This window comes from Myotis daubentonii, chromosome 4 (assembly GCF_963259705.1).
Source record: "Myotis daubentonii chromosome 4, mMyoDau2.1, whole genome shotgun sequence".
Taxonomy (NCBI): domain Eukaryota; kingdom Metazoa; phylum Chordata; class Mammalia; order Chiroptera; family Vespertilionidae; genus Myotis; species Myotis daubentonii.
The window spans coordinates 16,167,259-16,190,869 of NC_081843.1; the positions used below are offsets into that span (position 1 = coordinate 16,167,259).

Consider the following 23,611-nt stretch of genomic DNA (forward strand, 5'->3'; position numbering starts at 1 on the left):
AGCCGATCAATGATTCTCATCATTGATATTTCCATCTCTCTCTCCCTCTCCCTTCCTCTCTAAAATCAATAAAAATATACTTAAAAAAATTCAAGAGTGAAGTATGAAGAGAAAAACAAGAGATGACTTAAGGGCAAGGTTTGCTGACTTTTCAGCTTCAACAATGGAAGCCAGAAGTAGTAGAATTATCTTTAATGTGTTGGGGAAAAAATTCTACATAGTGAAAAATCTTACATTAAAGCGTATTTTAGAATGTTCTTCAAGTAGAAGAAAAGTTGTCCAAGGGAGGAGATTGGGGATAGAAGAAGAAATGAAATGTTAAATGCAAGGGCAAATCCAAATGAATAGTGACTTTATAAAATAATATATTGTTGGGATTATGATATATATATGTATAGAAAATTCCAAACAATAAATGCACCTTATATGGGAGAGAGTTAAATATTCTAAATTCCTTGATTTTTCTAGGAGATGAGTAAAGGTAATAATTCCTATTTGATAGTGATAACTCAAGGTAGCATATTGTAATTTCTAGAATATAATCACTAAAAATAATAAAAGCCTGACTATCAAACTAATAGAGGAAAAAAATGAAATATAAGCAACTCAACCTTGAACCTTCCTGTATGTTTGGAGTAGCTGCTCCACCCTCTGGGGCATGTCCCATTCTACCAGCCTGTGAGCAGCAGCAGAGAAAAAAGTTATGTATTTTCCTGCCCTGTACACACTTTGAGGTGAGAAAAACATTTTAACCATGAGGGCAATTGTGTACATCCAGGCTGGCCAGTGTGGCAACCAGATCGGTGCCAAGTTCTGGGAGGTGATCAGTGATGAACATGGCATTAACCCCACCAGCACCTACCATGGGGACAGCAACCTGCAGCTGGATCGCATCTCCATGTATTACAATGAAGCCGCGGGTTGAAAATATGCTCCTCTTGCTATCTTGGTGGATCCAAAACCTGGGACCATGGACTCTGTTTGCTCAGGTCCTTCTGGCCAGATCTTCAGAGCACACAACATTTTTGGTCAGCCTGGAGCAGGCGACTGGGCCAAGGGCCACTATACAGCAGGGGCCGAGTTGGTTGACTCAGTTCAGTATGTGGCGTGGAAGGAAGCAGAGAGCTGTGACTACCTGCAGGGCTCCAGCTGACCCACTCACTGGGCTGGGGCACAGGCTCTGGAATGGGCCCCTTCCTCACCAGCAAGATCCATAGAGAGTATCCTGACTGCATCATGAACACCTTCAGTGTGGCACCTTCACCCAGTGTCCGACATTGATTGAGCCCTACAATGCCACCTCCTTTGTCCATCAGTTGGTAGAGAATACTGATGAGACCTACTGCATTGATAACGAGGCCCTTTACGACATCTGCTTCCACACCCTCAAGCTGACCATGCCAACCTGCCAGGACCCGAACCACCTCACCTCAGCTGCCATGAGCAGTGTCACCACCTGCCTCTGCTTTCCTAGCCAGCTCGATGCTGACCTCTGCAAGCGGGAAGTCAACACGGTGCCCTTCCCCTGCCTCCACTTCTTCATGCCTGGCTTTGCCTCTCTAACCAGCCATGGAGGCAGCATCGGGCCCTCACTGTACCCAAACTCATCCGGCAGGTATTTAATGCCACGATCATGATGGCTGCCTGTGACCCCTGCCACGGCCCATACCTCACCATGGCTGCTGTTTTCTGTGGACAGCAGATGAGGGAGGTGGACGAGCAATTGCTCAATGTACAAAACAAGAATAGCGGCTACTTTGTGGAATGAATCCCCAACAATGTCTTCCTTCTCTGTCCCCCACCCCTCCATTCTCTCTAAAATCAATGGAAAAAATATCCTTGGTTGAGGATTAACAACAAAAACAACAAAGTATGAATAGTAAAACAACAATAAATACATATCTATCAATAATTACTTTAAATGCAAATGGCTTAAATGCTCTAATCAAAAGACTTATGGTAGCTGAATATATAACAAGACTCTTACATATGTTTGTTTTCTACAAGAGACTCACTTCAGATTAAAAGACATGGACTAAAAATAAGGGGATGGAAAAATATATGTCATAAAATTATTTTGAACTAAATTATATATAATGAAAAATGTAACAACAAAATTTATAAAGCTAAGGCAGTGCTTGAAGAAAAAATTATAGCCATAATTGCATATTTTAAGGAAGAAAAAGGCTAAAATAAATTAGCTAAGCATTCATTTCTACAGGTTAGGAAAATAAAAGAAACCCAACAAAAGTCGTGGGAGGAAATAATTTAAAAGCATAAATAAATGTCAAAGAAAAAACATAACAGAATCAACAAAGCCAAAACTGAAAATACTAACAAATTGATAAATCCCTAGTGAGAATGAGAAAAGAGAAGGCATGAATAGCAAGTATAAGAAATGAAAAGGGACTTAACTACAAAAATAAGAGGATATTATGAACAACTTTATGCCAATAAATTTGAAAATTTAGGCAAAATGGAAAGATTTATAGAAAAATATAACACGACATAAAAAGAAATAGAAAACCTTAGTCCTATAACTATTCAAGAAATTAAATCTGTAATTTAAAAATGTCTGATAAAAATTCAAGACCCAAATTGCTTCACTAGTGAATTCTACCAAAATTAAAGAAAGAAAAAATACTTATATATCTCTTTGAGAAAGTAGAAAAAGCTTTTCCAACTAACTTTGGGAGACTAGCATAACTTTTATACTAACACCCAACAAAACAGTACCAGAAAAAGAAGACACAGGCCAATTTTATTCATGAATATGAGTGTAATAATCATAAAATAAAACAATCTGGATCAAGCGATATATTAAAGGATAACATACCATGATCAAATTAAATTTATCCTAGGAATGCACATTGATTTAACATTAGAAAATCAATAAATAGAATTCATCACATTAATAAATTAAAAGAAAAGTCATGGTCATGTCAGGTCTTGCAGAAAGTGTGTTTGATAAAACTCAACATTCATGTATCATAAAAACTCACAGGAAAGAATGAAACTTCCTGAATCTCATAAAGGATGCCAATAAAAGACTAGAGCTGAAAGCTTTCAGCTTAAGATTTTGGATGAGATAAGGAAGCTCACTACTATAATTTCTAGTTAGCATTTAGCCAGTGTAGTAGGTAAGGAAGTGATATACTGGTAAATGGTATAAGGGTTGGAAGGGGGGAAACCAAAGACAGTCATTATCTATATCCCATATAATAAAGAGGTAATATGCAAATTAACCCTCACGCCCTCACAAGATGGCTGCCTACAACCAGGCTGGCAGGGGCGTTAGTGAGGGGCAACCAGGCCAGCAGGGGGGGGGGGGGCAGTTGGGGGTGACCAGGCCAGCAGAGGGGGCAGTTAGGGGCAATCAGGCCAGCACACAAAGGCAGTGCGGGGCTATCAGGCTGGTGGGGGGGGGGGGCAGTTAGGGGCAACCAGGCAGTCAGGCAGGTGAGTGATTAGGAGCCAGCAGTCCAGGATTGTGAGAGGGATGACTGACTGCTGGTTTAAGCCAGGATTGGGCCTAAACCGGCAGCCGGACATCCTCCAAGGGGTCCCGGATTGGAGAGGGTGCAGGCTGGGCTGAGGGTACCCCTCCCCCCCATGCATGAATTTCATGCACCGGGACTCTAATCTATCTATCTATCTATCTATCTATCTATCTATCTATCTATCTATCTATCTATAGAGATAGATAGATATTTATATATATATATATCTATAGTATATTATAGTATATATATATAAAAGCCTAAGTGACTGGCTGACTGGCTGACCGTCCAACCGGTAGCTATGATGCCTACTGACCACTAGGGGGCAGACACTCAATGCAGGAGCTGCCGAGCTGCAGTGACTTTGCAGCTGTGGTTCTCAGGCGATGCACCAGGAACCAGAGAGGAGGGAGCCCGATTCTGGGGTGCGTCACCTGAGAACCGCCCTCTTGCAATCCAGGACCCTTTGGGGGATGTCAGAGAGCCGGTTTCAGCCCAATCCCCATAAGCCAGGCCGAGGGACCCCACCTTTGCACAAATCCGTGCACCAGGCCTCTAGTTCTTAGATAAGGATTCTATATGAAGACAATCCCAAAGACTCTACTGATAAATGTTAGAATTAATAAAAGATTTTAACAATGTTACTGGATATAGTATCAATATACAAAGATCAACAGTGTTCCAGCAGTAAACAGAAAAATAAAATTTAAAAATACATTAAAAATACTTTAAAAAATATCAGTGCCTGAAGAATAACATTAGAAAAACATATGCAAAGACCTCTAAATAGGAAACTAAAAAAATTATTGCAAGAAGTTTTTAAAAGACCCAAATAAATAGAGAGATATAATATTTCCATGGATAAGAAGACTTAATAATGTAAGTACATCAACAATAAAACTGATCTACAATCCTAATAAAAATTTCAAAGGTTTTTTAAAAATAGTACTTGAACCCTAGCTGGTTTGGCTCAGTAGATAGAATGTCAACCTGTGGACTGAAGGGTCCTGGGTTCGATTCCAGTCAAAGGCACATGCCTGGGTTGCAGGCTCAAACCCCATTAGGGGGGGCATGCAGGAGGCAGCCGATTAATGATTCTCTCTCATTATTGATGTTTCTATCTATCTATTCCACTCCTTTCCTCTCTGAAATCAATAAAAAAAACATATATTTAAAAAAAAATAGAGAGAAACCAAGATGGTGGCATAGGTAAACACCTGAAATTGCTGCCTCGCACAACCACTTCAAAAATACAACTAAAAGACAAAACGGACATCATCCAGAACCACAGGAAGGCTGGCTGAATAGAAATTCTACAACTAGAAGGAAAGAGAAAAGCACACTGAGACTCAGAGGAGGTGCGGAAGTAAAGTGCAGAGGTATGGAGGTGCACGTGAAAAGGGCTGGCAACTGAGGACTTGGGTGTCTTTTTCAATTGGGAGGGAGATACAAGCTCCCGACAGCTCTGAAATCCAGTTCCGGGCAAGTCTCTGGGGACCCAGACTCATACAGGGAGAAACTGGACTGTCTGGCAGTGGGCAGAACTCGAGGGCGGCTTTCTCTCAGAGGTGCTTGCAGCGATTACTGGGACACTGAGACCCGGGGCCTCTTAGGGCAGGGCTGAGGATCAGCCATAGCTGTTTGCTCCACCCTGTTGGTCCCCTGAGACCCCGCCCCACCCAAGCTGTGCACAGAGGCTTTTGCATATGAATGGCCTGGCCCTTTGCAATCTAAAATTACCTAACAAACTGCAGCTGGGTCAGAGAGATCCAGAACATCCAAAAGAAGGCCCAAGGCCCCACAGCAGCTTGCATTGCTTCACAGTTGGGCCTCATCTGGGCACCTCCAAACCCCAAACAAAGAAGAGGAATCTGCAGATCTCTCCATAGCTCCTGCTGGGTAGCCTCAAGCAGAGGCTAAATTAGCACCTCCTTAGAGATCCAAGTGCCAGTGTTCCCAGTGGTCAGAGTGGGACCATCCAGATTACAACTCCTCAGATCCATAAGGGACACATTCAGGGGGCAGACTCAGTTAGCACCAAAGCCCCACTAAAGCAAGTCTTGCCCCAGAAGGGTGTCTCCAGCACAGAAGTTCTCCCACGTAGACACAGCTGATTCTCACAGCCAGTTGGCCTGGAGGTCAATTCCTCCCAGTGATACCAACAACAATCAAGGCTTAATTACAACAAGACTGTGCACACAGCCCACAAAGGGGTGCACCAAGAGTGTCCACCTCAGGTAATTGGGGAGGCTGAACCACTGGGCCCAATAGGACACCTAGAACAGAAAGCCACTCTATCAACACAGGGAAGCATAAAAAATGCGGAGACAAAGAAAAAGGACACAAATGACAGAAATGGAGGAAAGAAAACTACTGGATATAGAGTTCAAAACCACGGTTATAACGTTTTTCAAGAATTTTCTAGAAACCGCCGATAAATTTAGTGAGACCCTCAATCAATCTAGTGAGACCCTCAAGGATATGAAAAAGGACCAAATAGAAATTAAGCATACACTGACTGAAATAAAGAATATTATACAGAGATCCAACAGCAGACTAGAGGGCCGCAAGAATGAAGTCAAAGACTTGAAATACGAAGAAGTAAAAAACACCCAACCAGAAAAGCAAAAAGAAAAAAGAATACAAAAATATGAAGATAGTGTAAGGAGCCTCTGGGATAACTTTAAGCAAACCAACATCCGAATTATGGGGGTGCCAGAAGAAGAGAGAGAGCAAGATATTGAAAACCTATTTGAAGAAATCATGACAGAAAACTTCCCCCACCTGGTGAAAGAAATAGATTTACAAATCCAGGAAGCACAGAGAACCCCAAACAAAAGGAATCCAAAGAGGACCACACCAAGACACATCATAATTAAAATGCCCAGAGCACAAGACAAAGAGAGAATCTTAAAAGCAGCAAGAGAAAAACAGTTAGTTACCTACAAGGGAGTACCCATACAATTGTCAGCTGATTTCTCAACAGAAACTATGCAGGCCAGAAGAGAGTGGCAAGAAATATTCAAAGTGATGAATGCCAAGAACCTACAACCAAGATTACTTTACCCAGCAAAGCTATCATTCAGAATTGAAGGTCAGATAAAGAGCTTCACAGATAAGAAAAAGCTAAAGGAGTTCATCACCACCAAACCAGTATTATATGAAATGCTGAAAGGTATTATTTAAGAAGAGGAAGAAGAAGAAAAAGGTAAAGATAAAAATTATGAACAACAAATATACATATATCAACAAATGAATATAAAAATCAAGTGAATAAAAAATCTGATGAACAGAATAAACTGGTGAATATAGGGGCAAAGAAAGGGAGTGGACTGACAATTCTCGGGGGGAAAGGGGTGTGTGGGGTGCGGGAAGAGACTGGACAAAAATCCTATACCTATGGATGAGGACAGTGGGGGGGGGGCGGGGAAGGGCAGAGGGTGGGGTGGGAACCAGGAGGAGGGGAGATATGGGGGGAGAAAAGAGGAACAACTGTAATAATCTGAACAATAAAGATAAAAAAATAGAACTTGACAAACTGATTACAAAAAAATGGAAATGATTCAAAAGTCTACCAACAATAGAATGGATAAATAAATTGTGGCATATCTAGAAGATGGAGTGAAAATAAGTTAACTTTGTGTAACAACATGAATGACTCTTGAAAAGAAGCCAGATGCACGCATATGAACACACACAGCCGCAGGATTTAGAAATGTATGTGTTGATGAGAAATTATAGGTAGTGATTAAAAAGTTGGATGGGCCCTAGCCAGTTTGGCTCAGTGGATAGAGAGTTGGCCCTGGGACCGAAGGTCCCGGGTTCAATTCTGGTCAAGGGCAAATACCTAGGATCCAAGTGTGAGTGGCAGGCAACCAATGGGTGTGTCTCTCTCACATCGATGTCTCTCTCTCTCTCTCTCTCTCTCTCTCTCTCTCTCTCTCTCTCTCTCTCCCTCCCTCCCTCCCTCCCTCCCTCCCTCCCATCCTCCCTCCCTCCTTCTCTTCCACTCTTCTCTAAAAATCAATGAAAAAATATCCTCAGGTGAGGATCAACAACAACAACAAAAGCCGGATAGGAGTGGAGAAGATTTGAACAGGAAAGGCACACAGTAGGTTCTGGGTGCCAACAGTGTCCTATTTCTTGACTTCGGTAGTGGTTGTACAGGTATTTGCTTCATAATTAACCAGTCGGTAGTACTTTTATGTTCTGTGCACTTTTCTGTATGGGTGCCATATTTCACAATGGCTTTTGAAAGACAAAGAATATTTGTTTTCCACACTTAGAACCACGGTGTCTTAAACCTTCATCAGAGAGACAAAATGAAAGAGAATGTAAAATAAACAGCTATTTAATGAACTGTAGCGTGACAAAGTCCATAGGGAAGGTAGTGGCTTGGACTGAGTCTAGGAAAAAGATTGCCAAAGGCTAAGAATTTGCTGTTGTTTATTCAGCACTAACAATGGCAGAGGGACACTGTGACTGGAGGATCACCAGCCAGGAACAGGGATGACGCCTTGTTCCACCTCAGCCGGACAAAACAAACAGAATTACTGGCTCCCTGTGCTCTGCCTCTGGGCATGCTAAGAAGCCTTCACATGACTAATTTGGTTTCTTGAGTATTTAGTAGTAGAGACCAATACAGTATTTATTCCTCTTGTTCTTCAAAAGGCACCATTAAAAAAATGAATTAAAGGCATGAATATTCAGATTTCAGGGGAAATATACTCCTGTTATATATTAATAAAACGATACTCTGATGTAACTGTTTACTCTCTACAGGCTTGTACAGTATGTTGTAATTCCCTAGGAAATTATCGCCTTTGGGTGATCTGATAAAATTGAGTTCTTGAACCTGTAAAGCAGAAGCTCAGATCTTAGCCCCAGCTTTTACCCGTCAAAGTCTCACAAGAGACTCAGGTGAACTCTTAGCCAGCTTATCTCATCTCATCAAAACCGCCTGGATGCCCTAGCTGGTTTGGCTCACTGGATAGAGCGTCGGCCTGGGGACTGAAGGGTCCCAGGTTTGATTCCGGTCAAGGGCATGTACATTGGTTGCGGGCACATCTCCAGCAGGGGGTGTGTAGGAGGCAGCTGATCGATGCTTCTCTCTCATCGATGTTTCTAACTCTCTATCCCTCTTCCTTCCTCTCTGTAAAAAGTCAATAAAATATATTTTTTAAAAAAACAAACAACCGCCTGGTTATCACCAAGGGCATGTCTGGGAGGAGGCCCCTGCCTGGGGAGAATTTTGACTTGGAAATAATCTCTGTGGGGAGGACTTCCCTAACCCTCACATTTTCTTTAGGAAGGAAGTTGGGCTCAGTAATAAAGACATTATAAAAAAGAAACCTACAGGCTCATATCCCTCATGAACACTAATACAAATATCCTCAAGAGAACGATAGCAAATAAAATCTAGATACTCAAAGAATCATGACCATGTGGGATTTATCCCAGGAATATAAGGCTAGTTCAACATTTGAAAAGCAATTAATATAACCCATAGCAATAGAATTAAAGAGAAAAATCATATGAACATCTCAATACTGTAGAGTCAGAGAAAAGCATTTAATAAGATTCAACATCCATTCATGAGAAAAATTCTCAGCAAACTTAGAAGGAACTTCCTCAAAAGGATAAACCTACAGTGAATATAAAATTTAATGGTGAAAGACTGAATCTTTTTTTCCTACAATTTGGATCAGGGTGAGGTTGTTCACTTTAATTACTTCTTGTCAATGTTGCAAGTCCTAGCCATTACAATAGGCATGAAAAATCATTAACATAAATTCAAATTGGCAAGAAAGTCACAAAGCTAATACAGAGAGGTCCTGTATATCTTTTCCCCAGTTTTCCCCAATGGTAACATCTTATACAACATATAAAAACCAGGAAGCTGGCATTGGTATGTTAGTAAACTGATTTTTGACCAATGTACCAAGGCAATTCAATGGAGCAATTCATTTGTGCTTTCAACAAATAGTGCTGGATCAACTAGCTATCAGAATGGAAAGAATAAAGCTAACACAAAAATTAATTTAAAACGGATTATAGGCATAAACATAAAAGCTAAAACTATATAACTTATAGGAGAAAATCTTCATGACCTTGGGGTTAATAAAGATTTCTTAGGACACAAGAAAGCACTCACTATAAATAATAAAAATGATAAAATAGACTTAACATTTTAACCTCTTGCTCTTCAAAAGGCACCATTAAAAAAATGAAAAGGCGCCTGGGCTGCAGACTGAAGGATCCCGAGTTCGATTCCAGTCAAGGGCACATGCCTGGGTTGCAGGCTTGATCCCCAGTAGGGGGCGTGCAGGAGGCAGCCAATCAATGATTCTCTCTCATCATGGATGTTTCTCTCTCTCTCTCCCCTCCCTTCCTCTTTGAAATCAATAAAAAACTATTAAAAATAAAAACAAAAGGCAAGCCATAAACTGGGAGAAAAAATTTCTAACACATATATCTAACAGAGGAATAGCGTCCAGAGTGTATAAAATCCTTTGTAACTCAAAGTATGAACAACCCAATTAGAAAATGAACAAAAGTTAATAGGTATGGGTTTTCTTTTTGGAGTAATGGAAATGTTCTGGAATTAGCAGTGAAATACTGAAAACCACTGAAAAGTACACTTTAAAATGGTGAATTTTGTTATGTGAAGTATATCTCAATTTTAAAAAAGCACTCTAAAAATGGGCAAGAAACTTGAACAGACAATCCCCAAAAGAAAAAATATGAATAGCCAATATGCATATGAGAAGATGTTTAAGGTAATTAGTCATTAGGCCTAGGGAAATGTAAATTAAAACCACAATGAGTACCTCTTCACACCCACTAGAATGATTAAAAATGTTTAAAAATTACAATCCCAAGTGGTAGATGATGTGTAGCGGCAGCAACGCTCCAGCACAGTTAGTAGGAATGTAAACTGGTACAACCCCTTGAACAGTTTGGAGTTTCTTATAATATTAAACACACCTATCCATGACCAGCAATTCCACTACTAGGTATTTACCCAAGAGAAATAAAAATATGTTCTGCAAAGAGATTTGTACACAAATGTTCACAGCAGCATTATTCATAATAGCTAAATAGTGGAAACAGCCCAAAAGGCCATCAACTGAAGAATGGATAAGCTAATTGTGATGTAGCCATACAACAGGATTCTATTTAGCAATAAAAAGGAAAGAATGGCTGGTACAGGAAAAACATGACTGGATCTCAGAGACATTATGTTGAACAAAAGAAGCCAGACCCAAAAGAGTATGCAATGAATGATTCCAGTTATACAAAGTTCTAGAACAGGCAATAGAAATCAGATCAGTAGTTGGTTGGAGCAGAGGTAGGGGTTGGGGAACTGACTACATGGGAGACGAGGGAACTTTCTGGATAGATGATGTTCTATATCCTGATTGTAATGGTAGTTCTGCGAGGGCACACATTTGCCAAAACTCATCAGACTGTAGAGTTAAAATCGATGCGTTTCAATATATATCAGTTATATCTCAGCAAACTTAAACAAATTGAAAAGAGCATGAGATCTGCAAACAAACTACCTGGGGTTGAGTCTTCTGTCCTGGCTCCACCGTTTAAAAACTGTATGACTTGGACAAGTTACCTATCCTTGTTAAACCTCAGTTTCCTCATCTGAAGAATGGGGATGCCACTCAGATTTAAGAGAGGGAATACACTGTTGTATCCAGGTGTTGTGTGTGTGTCAAAAACGGCTCTGTGCTATGTGCCAGGCACTGGGCTGAGCAGTTTGCACAAAAGGGCAACCAACTGGATGGGAAAAAAAGATGTGCATGGTGGGTTCCTCGGCTCCTTCTTTTCACCCTTGAACTCCAGGAGTGGGGGTAGGGTGGGGAATGCATTTGTTTGCTAGGGCTGCCACACAAATTACTGCAAGTGGAGTGCCTTAAACAACAGAAATTTATCATCTCAGTTCTGGGGGCTGGAAGTTCAAGATGAAGGTTTGGTTTTTCCCAAGGCATCTTCCCTCGGCTCATAGATGGCTCTTCTTGCTGTGTACACACATGGTCTTTCAAGGACCCACGTCAGACTGGATTAGGGCCCACCTTAAGGGCCTCCTTTTAAATCAATCACCTACTTAAAGACCCTATCTCTAAGTGTAGCCACAATCTGAGATCTAGGGGGTTAGGACTTCAATGTATGAATTTGGGGCAGGGGCATAACATGATGAATCCAGATTTGATCTAGTGAGTAGAGAGGTAGCTCAGAACAGTCGACAGAAAGATCAGATCAGTTGTCTGTTTTGCCATTTTATAGCTGCAGGACCTTGCATGTGACACTTATCTACAAACTTGACCACATTAAAAGAGGTATAGTCTCATAGGGTTATTGGGAAGAGCACATTAACATGGGATTAACTAGATTAGGCCATGCCTGTGCCCTGGAATAACACAACAGTTGAGATGATGGGTTAATTATCTCAAAATAAAAAGTTTAAAAGAGTGACAGCAGGCCTGGATATCTGCCTATGAAGAAGCTCCAAGATACATAACTGAATTAGCAAAGCAGATTTCAATTCGGGCTCCAGAGTCACTGGGGATTCTAACGGAATTGTTCTAACTGAATTAATTGGTGTTTGTGTTTAAAAAAAAAGTAAAAACAAACAAAGGTTTTTCTCATCTGCAGCCCAGGGCTAAAAACAATTGATAATAATAAGGGCTAAGCTATTATTTTGTCTTTAATGTAGCAGCCCGCTATTCTAAGCACTTCGTCTATATTAACTCACTGAATCCTCACAACCACCCCATTTTACAGCCGAGAAAAGTGAGCCACAGGTTAAGAAGCTTATTGGTAATCACACGACCTAATGGATGGTGGAGGTGAGATTTGAACCCAGAGTGGTTCCAACAATCTAGCAGCATTCCATGCGGTGGGGGAAGAGAAGAGACGCATTTAGGAATTTCCCATTTGCGTCTACAGGGAAGGGGACCAGCAATCCAATGAGTAGCCAGGGTTGGAAACTTAGAACCACTGTTCCCAACTGCCTGATAGAAACCTCCCCGGAATTCTTTCAGTGAGAGATTCCTGAACATATTACCTGGGGAGTCTGACTCCTGCGTCTGGGGCAGGACCCAGGAACCCACATGTTTAGCCAGGCTCCCAGGCAGGGCCGGCACCATGGGCGTGGGGCCCTGCTGGCCGCGTCGACCCAGAGCTTGGTTCAAAGCTCTGCTGGGGACAGGTGGAAATTCTTCCTAGCTTTATCTCCGAACTCATGTTTCCTAAGCGATGTGTCCTGGGGCTCGGAGGCTCAGCACAGCTGTGATCTCACCTCTCTGCCTCCCTGAAACCGGTGCTCCACAGCCCGTGCCCGACCCACTGGTGCCCTGGGCTACCCCTGCCCTGTGGCCACTGCTGCTCTCTGCCCTTCACCCTCCAGTCCGCCTGCCCGTGTTCGGTCCGAGCAAAGGCAGGTTACTGCTTCTCTGTCCTCCCTCCTGCCTGCCCGTGTCCAGGGGGACGGGAACGCACGGGAGGGGACACCCGTCTATGCTTCGCAGGGTGAGTTAGTTCGAAGAGGTGACATTTGGGAGGAAGGTGTAAGTAGGCATGGCACCAGAAGCAGTGAGAGGGATGCGGGCGCGAACGGGAACCGGGCTCGCTCGGAGTGTGAGACTCTGTTCTTAACCCGCAGCCGTACTGTACGCTATAGAGTCATCCCGCACGTGGAAACCGCTGGTGCCCCCCCCCGCCCCCCGCCCCCCGCCCCCCGCCCGCCCCTCCTGTGCTCAGGGCCGCTCTCGCCCGCGTTTACACACGCAAAAACGGCTGCGGGGAGATTCAGGCGGGACGAGGGACGAGGGACGAGGACCCTGTCCCTGCGCCCAGGCCAGCCATCCCCGCCCCGGGCGCCGCGGCGCCGGAAACCCCAGAGCGAGCTTGCCTCAGTGCCTGCAGGACTCCGCGCGAGGGGCTGAGGGGCTGCGAGGTCCAGGCGTTCCTTCTGTTTGCTCGATCCCGGCACCGGACCCCTGGGCGCCTGAAGCCAGGCGGTGGGCTGAGCCCGCCGCGAGGGGCCGACTCTGGACCGGCCAACGCTAGGTGGCGCCCGCGAGCCGGGCCTGCTGAGCTCCCGGCGCTGGGACTGTGGGGCGCTGGGGGTACTACACGGAAGTAAAAACGAAGTAACTCTTAGCAGCTGGGGGGCCTGCTGCCCTCGGTAGCAGGGACTCACCCCTCCTGAGGCCCCGTTTCCTCACCTCCTTCATGGGCCTGTCGGGCGGGTTAGTGCAATCACTTCTCAAGACCTAGCACTTGCCCGGCCCCCAGAGTATGGAATGGAAGGCACTTACCTGTTTGCCTTCTGTCACTAGGGAGGCCTGTTGTACCAGGTGGGTTGCACTTTTTTATTAGCAAATCTGGAAGAGTTTTCAAAGTTTTCTTGCTCACAATACAGCCGATTGGCAAGAAAATCACATTTTTTAAAAACAGGGAATTTATCAAAATAAGGTCAAAGAACATATTTTCTACACCCATGTAAGGAAAGTAAGTCACTACGAGGACCGGAGTCACTATAGAATCCCGACGTTAAAAGGATCCGGTTTTGTTCAGTGTTATTTCCTGTCGAGTGCTTTAAATCTTTAAACGTTTTATAACAATATTAGAAGCAGGGACCCGTCACTGATGGGTTGCTACTAATGTTAGCCCTCCCGGATGCACAGAATGTCACAGAAAGCCCAACAGCCACGCCCCTTTGAAGTAAAGTGTCATCTTGCAGTTCTGAATACTTAAAATATTTCCTTTTGAGAAACCTGAGTTTGCTTTTGCAAAGTAGTCTTTCCCATTGTTACCAATTATTTCTCTACTCCCTCCCCATTTTATTTGAAAGATTTTGGCAACTAACATTTATTTGCCAGTGTCTGGGTCGGACCCTGGAAATATATAATAACAACAACAACAATAATAGTAATAGTAATAAGAAACTCTCTCTATCCCTAGAAAACTCACCATCTACTGGGGAGAAAGGATGATATGTAAATAACACCAACACTGTGTGCTCAGGGACTTTATGAAAGCCTGTGTGTTTAGGGGAGCGATTCATTAAATTTTTAAACTTTGAATTATGAAAATTTCAAACATAAACAAAAGAAAAGGAATAGTATAATGAATCTGCTCTGCTTGTCACCCAACTAACAAAATTATCAACATTTTGCCAATTTTGTTTAATCTATGCCTCACCATCTTGCTAATTATTTTTACAGTGTTATTAATGTAATATAAAACTCATACCATAAAATTCACCCACTATAAATGTATAAATCAGTAATTTTAATGAGTTTACAGTTGTGCAATCATCACAATCCAACTTTTTAAAAATTTAAATTCTTTATTGTTGAAATTATTACATATGTCTCCTTTTTCCCTCATTGACCTCTCCCCAGCCCTTCCCACCTCCCAGCACATGCCCTCACCCCCCTACTGTCTGTGTCCATTGGTTATGCTTATATGCATGCATACAAGTCTTTTGGTTGATCTCTTACCCCCCCTCCATCCTCACCTGCCTTCCTTCTGAGGTTTGACAATCTGTTCAATGCTTCTCTGTCTCTGGATCTATTTTTGTTCATCAGCTTATGTTGTTCATTATATTCCATAAATGAGTGAGGTCATGTGATATTTATCTTTTTCTGACTGGCTTATTTCACTTAGCATAATGCTGTTGCAAATGGTAAGAGTTCTTTCATTTTTACTTCAGTAAAGTATTCCATTTGTGTAGATGTACCACAGTTTTTTAATCCACTCATCTGCTGATGGGCACTTAGGCTGTTTCCAAATCTTAGCTATTGTAAATTGTGCTGCTATGAACCAAGGGGTACATATATCCTTTCTGACACAATACAACTTTTGATCATTTCTACTATCCCCCCAATTTTTCCCATGCCTATTTGAAGTCAATCTTCATTCTCTCCCTAGCCATACGCAGCCATTGATCTTCTTTCTGTCGCTATTGATTTGCCTTTTATGGATATTTCATATTAACGAAAATTAATAATATGTGTTTTTTTGCATCTGGTCACTTTTACTGAGCATGTTTTTAAGGTCCATCCATATTGTAACATGTATCAGAACTTCATTCCTTTCTTATTGCTGAATAATATTCCACTGTATGAGTATACCACATTTTATTTATCTGTTATTAGTTGATGATACATTTGAGTTATTTCCACTTTTTGGCTATTATGAATAACACGTCTATGGATATTCACTTTCATGTCTTTTTGTAGGTATAGTAGAGTGGAATTACTGGATATTTATGGTAACTTTATACTTAACATTTTAAGAAACTGCCAATTTCCCCCCCAAAGTGGCTGTTCCATTTTAAATTTCCCTCAGGAAAAAGACTCTAATTTCTCCAGGTCCTTGCCAACACTTATTTCTTTTTGATTATAGCCATTCTAATTGATATGAAGTGACATCTAATTGTAGTTTTAATTTACATTTCCCTAATGAATGATAATGTTGAGCATCTTTCCATATGCTTATTGGCCATTTGTATATCTTGGTTAAAATGTCCATTCAAACCTTTTGCTCATTAAAAAAAAGAACTTTTAATTTTATTATGGCTTTAGATTTATAGAAAAATTGTGAAGAGAATACAGACTGTCCATATTCCTCACACGCACTTCCCCTGTTGTTAACATTAGAGTGTGGTACATTTGTCACAATTAACTGAAGTCCACGCTTTGCTCAGATTTCCTTAGTTTTTACTGAAGGCCCTTTTTCTGTTCCAGGATCCCACCTGGGACAGCACATTATAAATAGTTGTCATGTCCCCTTAGGCTCCTCTTGGCTGTTTAGCGTTTCTCAGACTTTTTTTTTTTTACCTTGACCTTTGATAACCTTAGCAGTTTTGAGGAGGATTGGTCAGGTATTTTGTAGAATGTCCCTTCGTTGGGACTTGTTGGATATTTTTCTTGTGATTGGGATGGGGTTAGGGTTTTTGAGAGGAACACTTCAGAGGTAAAGTGCCTGTATTAGTCTGCATGGGGCTGCCATAGCAAACACCATAGACTGGCAACTTAAATAACAAAATCTGTCCTCCCACAATCTGGAGGCTGGAAGTCCAAGATCAATGTGTCAGCAGGGTTGGTTTCTCCTAAGGCTTCTCTCCTTGGTTTGTAGATGGTTCTCTTCTCCCTGTGTCCTCACATGGTTTTCCCTCTACCTGCCTGTGTCCTACTCTCCTCTCATATAAGGACACCAGTCATATTGGATTAGGCTCCAACTCAATGTCCTCATTTAACCTCAAATACCTCTTTAAAGATCCTATCTTCAAATAGTCACATTAAGGTGATGGGAGTTAAGACTGAACATATCAATTTGGGGTGGGGCATCATTCAGCCCATAGAGTGCCATTCTCATCAGATCAAGGGTCCATGTATTATCATAATGATGTTGATGTTGACCTTGATCACCGGCTGAGGTGTGTTTGTCAGGTTTCTCCGCTGGTTTTCCCATGTAGAGTAGAAATCATGATGTGCAGTCCACACTTAAGGAATGGGGATTATGTTCCATAAAACCCTTGGAAGAAACATAGGGTAAATCTTCATGACCTTAGTTTTGGCAATAGAATCTCAGATACGACACTAAAAGCACAGCAACAAAATAGAAAACAGATAAATTGGAGTTCATAAAAACTCAAAACTTCTATTATCAGAGGATATTATCAAGAAAGTGAAAACACAGCCTACAGAATAGGAGAAAGTATTTGCAAATTATCCTCTATAATAAAAGGCTAATATGCAAATAGATTGAACAGTGGAACAACTGGTTGCTATGATGCACACTGACCACCATGGGGCAGATGCTCAATGCAGGAGCTGCCCCCTGATAGTCAGTGCACTCCCACAGGAGGAGCACAGCTCAGCCAGAAGCCAGGCTCACATCCTCTGCAGCAGCACTAAGGATGTCCGACTGCCATAGGGAACGAGCCTAAGCTGTCAGTCAGACATCCCCCGAGGGCTCCCGGACTGTGAGAGGGTGCAGGTTGGGCTGAGGGACCCCCCCCCCCACCTCCACCAAGTGCATGAATTTCATGCACCAGGCCTCTAGTATATCTAATAAGGTTCTAGTATCCAGAATATATAAAGAACACTGACAACTCAACAACAAAATGGCAAGACTTTTACAAAAAAATGCTGTAATGAAGAAGCCTGTGCAGAAATCATTTTGCGTGTTTGAGCAGATCTGTAGAATAAATTCTCAGAAGGCCATGTGCTTCTCTAATTTTGACAGCTCTTGCCAAGTTGCCCCCCACTGAGGGTGCACCAGTTTAGATTTCTGCCAGGATTTATTTCCAAACCCACTCTGAAATATGCCAACACTAACAAGACTGCTCATTGCAGTGTGACTCATAATAGCTTTGAACTAGAAACAGCCCAATGATACCCAACAGGAGAATGGATAGATAAATCATGGTCTTATCATAAATGGAATATTACATAGCAATGAAGAAGAACAAAGTTCTGCTACCCACAATGTGGAGGGACCTCACAGGCATGTCAGTGAGTGAAAGAAGCCAGGACTCACTGTGGGATTCCAGCGAGATGAATCAATGATGCGGTTACAAGGAAGAAGACATCTTCCTAAGGTGACAGAGATAAAAACAGTGGTTAGCCGTGGATGGTGGGGTTATTGACTACACAGGCACAAGACAGTCCCCTGAGGTGCTCAAAATGTCCTACACCTTGACCTAGCTGATAGTTACATAGGTGTATCAATACGTAAACACTCATGAAGCTATGTGTAAGCTATGGCTCAATTTTTTTAAAAGGCTTTTTTTTCTTTCTTTAAAAGCAAACACTAATGTGCTAACAACATGGTCAGGACAGCAGGCAGTCTCCATATCTACAAAGGGTCACACGGCCGACCCTGTGTCTCTTTTGTCCAGTCTTAAACCAGCTGTGGGTTCCGGTTGTAAGGCGGGGGAGGTCTGTGGCTCCCTCTGGGCCGTCTAGGGTTCCTCCCGCACACTCAAAGGTGCGCCCAGTGGGTGCTCTCCTATCGAACTCCTCCCCAGCGCTGCCACTGCCCAGACCATCCTCTGCACCAGCTGCTGCCCCTGCCCAGACCATTCTCTGCACCAGCTGCTGCCCCTGCCCAGACCATTCTCTGCACCAGCTGCTGCCCCTGCCCAGACCATTCTCTGCACCAGCTGCTGCCCCTGCCCAGACCATTCTCTGCACCAGCTGCTGCCCCTGCCCAGACCATTCTCTGCACCAGCTGCTGCCCCTGCCCAGACCATCCTCTGCACCAGCTGCTGCCCCTGCCCAGACCATCCTCTGCACCAGCTGCTGCCCCTGCCCAGACCATTCTCTGCACCAGCTGCTGCCCCTGCCCAGACCATTCTCGGCACCAGCTGCTGCCCCTGCCCAGACCATTCTCTGCACCAGCTGCTGCCCCTGCCCAGACCATTCTCGGCACCAGCTGCTGCCCCTGCCCAGACCATCCTCGGCACCAGCTGCTGCCCCTGCCCAGACCATTCTCGGCACCAGCTGCTGCCCCTGCCCAGACCATCCTCTGCACCAGCTGCTGCCCCTGCCCAGACCATCCTCGGCACCAGCTGCTGCCCCTGCCCAGACCATCCTCTGCACCAGCTGCTGCCCCTGCCCAGACCATCCTCGGCACCAGCTGCTGCCCCTGCCCAGACCATCCTCGGCACCAGCTGCTGCCCCTGCCCAGACCATCCTCTGCACCAGCTGCTGCCCCTGCCCAGACCATCCTCTGCACCAGCTGCTGCCCCTGCCCAGACCATCCTCTGCACCAGCTGCTGCCCCTGCCCAGACCATCCTCTGCACCAGCTGCTGCCCCTGCCCAGACCATCCTCTGCACCAGCTGCTGCCCCTGCCCAGACCATACTCTGCACCAGCTGCTGCCCCTGCCCAGACCATTCTCTGCACCAGCTGCTGCCCCTGCCCAGACCATTCTCGGCACCAGCTGTTGCCCCTGCCCAGACCATTCTCTGCACCAGCTGCTGCCCCTGCCCAGACCATTCTCTGCACCAGCTGCTGCCCCTGCCCAGACCATCCTCGGCACCAGCTGCTGCCCCTGCCCAGACCATCCTCTGCACCAGCTGCTGCCCCTGCCCAGACCATCCTCGGCACCAGCTGCTGCCCCTGCCCAGACCATCCTCTGCACCAGCTGCTGCCCCTGCCCAGACCATCCTCTGCACCAGCTGCTGCCCCTGCCCAGACCATCCTCTGCACCAGCTGCTGCCCCTGCCCAGACCATTCTCTGCACCAGCTGCTGCCCCTGCCCAGACCATTCTCTGCACCAGCTGCTGCCCCTGCCCAGACCATTCTCGGCACCAGCTGTTGCCCCTGCCCAGACCATTCTCTGCACCAGCTGTTGCCCCTGCCCAGACCATTCTCTGCACCAGCTGCTGCCCCTGCCCAGACCATTCTCTGCACCAGCTGCTGTCCCTGCCCAGACCATTCTCGGCACCAGCTGTTGCGCAGCTGCCTGGTTATTTATAGCCTTGGGGCCCTGTATGAAAGGAGCCTCGTTCAGCAGCTTTCTCCTGCCATGGACCCTGCTCCTGAGCCCTCCTCACACCACTCCCCACTCCTCACCCCCCACCCCCACCCCCAAGCTTTCCTGTTCCTGGAACATTCCAGGTCCCACTGCTGGGCTGTGTGTTTCTGTGATGAGGGGGCTGCCCTGCAGAGCTGATTCCTGGGGCTCATCTGTAGGACTCTCCTTGAAGTGACCTTGAATGAGATGAAAGCTAATTTCCCACCAGACTCGGGCTGGGCCAGGTCTTGGGCACTCAGCTGCCATGCTGTCTCCCGTCTCCCGGGTGAAGTCACATCCACTCAGAGGCTCAGCAGGAGGGTTCAGTTCCTTCCCGGGCAGCATGACGGTGGCCCTGGCCTCTCCTCCTCAGGGTCCTGGGCCTTCTTGGCTGAAGAGGCCAGCCAGGCTCTGTCCATCATGCTCCTCCTTCGCCTGGTGCAGGCCTCCTGGAGACCGGGCACTCCCCTGCCTGCCCCATCCTGTGGGAGCTTCTGGGTCGGAGTCCACCCGCCTCCAGGACAGTTTAGCAAGGGGCTCAACTCTGCCCTCCTCCCCATCCCCTGTTCTAGTGGGACAGATGGAGGCATCCTTCGGGAGCCTTGAATCTTTTCTCTAAGTTCCCTTTGGCACCAAGTTAGTCCCTTTTTTTAGCATTTCTTTTTTTTTTTTTAAATATATTCTTATTGATTTTAGAGAGGAAGGAAGAGGAAGAGAGAGATAGAAACATCAATGATGAGAAAGAAATCATTGATTGGCTGCCTCCTGCACGTCCCCGACTGGGGACTGAGTCCACAACCGGGACATGTGCTCTGACCGGGAATTGAACTGTGACCCTCTGGTTTATAGGTCAACCCTCAACCACTGAGACACGCTGGCTGGGTCCAAGTGAGTCTTGTTCCTCATTTCAGAAAATCAGGACACTCCCATCCCCCCCTCCCCCAATCAAAAGGGTGGTTTGCTACCCACCTCCCCAGCCTGAGGGAAGGAACCAAACTCCCTGCTTTCATGGTTCCGCTAAAAACTCTGTGAGGAAGCCCGTCCCCTGGGAACAAGGTATAGAACTTCAGCTCCTCTGTGTTACCAGAGGAAGGGTGCTCATTGTGGGAGATAGGACCTGAAAACATTGTCTAAAGGTAGTAAAGGCTTTGCCTGTTTGCCCTTTCCTTCCTTCCTACCCCCCTCCCTCCCTCCTTTCCTTCCTTGGTAAAGCGAAGGATCCCTCTGACTGCAGAGGAAGGTCGGGTACAGATTTAAATGGATTTCATTGCATTGGTGTAATGCATAAGGTCCACGTTCTTTGTGTAATAGACAAGCTGAGCGAGTTGACCGTCCAAGGCAGTGGGACTGCCCCATCTCTATGGACTGAGAGGTGGGGCAATGAGGCTAAACAGTGTTCCAGAGCAGAGAAGTTCACTTTGCTATGACCTATCACAGCGGTTCTCAACCTGTGGGTCGCGACCCCTTTGGGGGTTGAACGACCCTTTCACAGGGGTCACCTAAGACCATCGGAAAACACATATATAATTACATATTGTTTTTGTGATTAATCACTGTGCTTTAATTATGATCAATTTGTAACAATGAAAATACATCCTGCATATCAGATATTTACATTACGATTCATAACAGTAGCAAAATTACAGTTATGAAGTAGCAACGAAAATAATTTTATGGTTGGGGGTCATCACAACATGAGGAACTATATTAAAGGGTTGGGGCATTAGGAAGGTTGAGAACCACTGACCTATCACCTTCTCCGTGGCCTGTGTGCACCTGACCCATCAGAATCCCCCCTGGGGCTCTGGAGTGTGGGCCGCCAAGCAGTTACTGGCAGAAAAACAAGAGCAAAATTAGTTTGCATCCTTTGCGTCTGTGGCTGCCTGCCAACGTTTCCTCCAAATATGCACATTTTCATTCTGGAAATTTTTGTCAGGTTTATTGCAGATGAACAAGTGAGCAGACAGAAACAAAATGACATTTGCTGGGCTGGAAGGACTGTTTCTAAATCTATTCTCACGAATACACCAATGTTTGTGTGCTTTTCTGGGGGGACTTTCCTTCATGGGGGTTTAGAATCCAAGTCAGAGACAGCCTTAGTTTACCACTAGTCTTGGGTCTAGATCAGCAATTTTCAACCAGTGTGCGTGGTTGACCTCCTTTCCCTTAGATTGTCCAAAAAAAAGAAAGAAAGAAAGACGAAAGACAACAGCCAACACAACAATGGCTCTCTGGTATGAATGAGTAAAAATTATACCTATTCTTTTTGTCATAATAGCAAAAAAATATATTTTTTGGTGTGTCGCAGAATTTTAATAATTAGTTTATGTTGCCATGCGATGGAAAAGGTTGAGAACTGCTGGCCTAGATGCATGCACGTTTCCACATGTGCGTAGTGAATAGGCATATGGCCACTGTATGGCAAGGGCCATTGTAAGCCACCGCTGAAACATATGCAAGACAGATGGGCACTAAATCCACTAGATAATGGAGAATTGTAATGAATTTCATGGGCATCACATTTTTATGTTCCTGTAAACTTATGAAAGCCATGAAATTAAACGACCGCCTCACAACAGCACCAGAGTGACTAATTTAATTGGGGGGAGAGGCGGGGGGAAGCCCTCTGGAAAAACCAATTGGTAAATCAAAACTAAAAACTGAGAATGAGATCCTCGAGTTTTAACATTTGCTCACAGACCCCTTTGGCTATAGGAGTTTATTATACAGGATCCTCTCTTGTTTTACCAAAGGACGTGATGTCTCCAATCACATGGAGCAGGGCCCAGGGCCCACCTGGGATGACGATTCAATCTCAGGAGAGCCACTGGGCTGCAACGGGGGCCCTTCCAGGCCATGACTGCATTTAAAGAGATGCTTTCTTATTTTCACACGAGCTTGATGACTGGAGAAAGGAGGAGGTGAACAGCATTTCCTTCGTGGACAAAAGGAAATGTGACCATCAGGGCATTTGCACATCGAATGGTCTTCCTCCTCACTTCCCTGCACACCGCTCAGTGGCTAGGAGAGCAAGAATGTCTTTTTTTCTAGATAGTTGGGCTGAATTAAAAGAAACAAAATTAAAAACGTCCAATCTCCTGGGTTTGCTGACCAGCTTTGCACACCTGTTTACCTAACACCCGCTGAAAAAGCCAAACTCAGAGTGAAGAACTGCACCGGAACACTCCCTACAGGAAACCTCACCCGACCACGCAGAGTGCGCTCTGACTCCTGGCGCTACACTTGTGGGCTCGGTTTCAGCACATTCTCACAGTCCAGGAACTGGAAGTCACACTTGTATCTTAAGAGACGGGGAAACTGGGCCAGGGAATACTTACTTACTTTGGATCTGTACTATTGGATTGCCCCAAAAATCTTTGGGGGAAAAATGAGCTCCTTTTCTTCTATTTTTGCTCAAAGCAGTCCAAAGAAAACAAGTGTTGGTTCCCTCCGGTCTGTGAGCTCAGCTCAGTGTTGAACCAACTCCAGGGAAGTCACAGTGAGAGCTGGCACCAGACCTGGGAAAGAGCAGTGCATCCACCTGCACTGCTGACTGCAGA

General features: G+C 44.7%; 1 pseudogene; it reads left to right on the forward strand.

Moving 5' to 3' along the window:
- The first annotated feature begins 748 nt into the window (after positions 1-748).
- The window catches only part of LOC132232580 (tubulin beta chain-like), a 28,623-nt pseudogene continuing 5,760 nt past the window's right edge, over positions 749-23,611 (forward strand).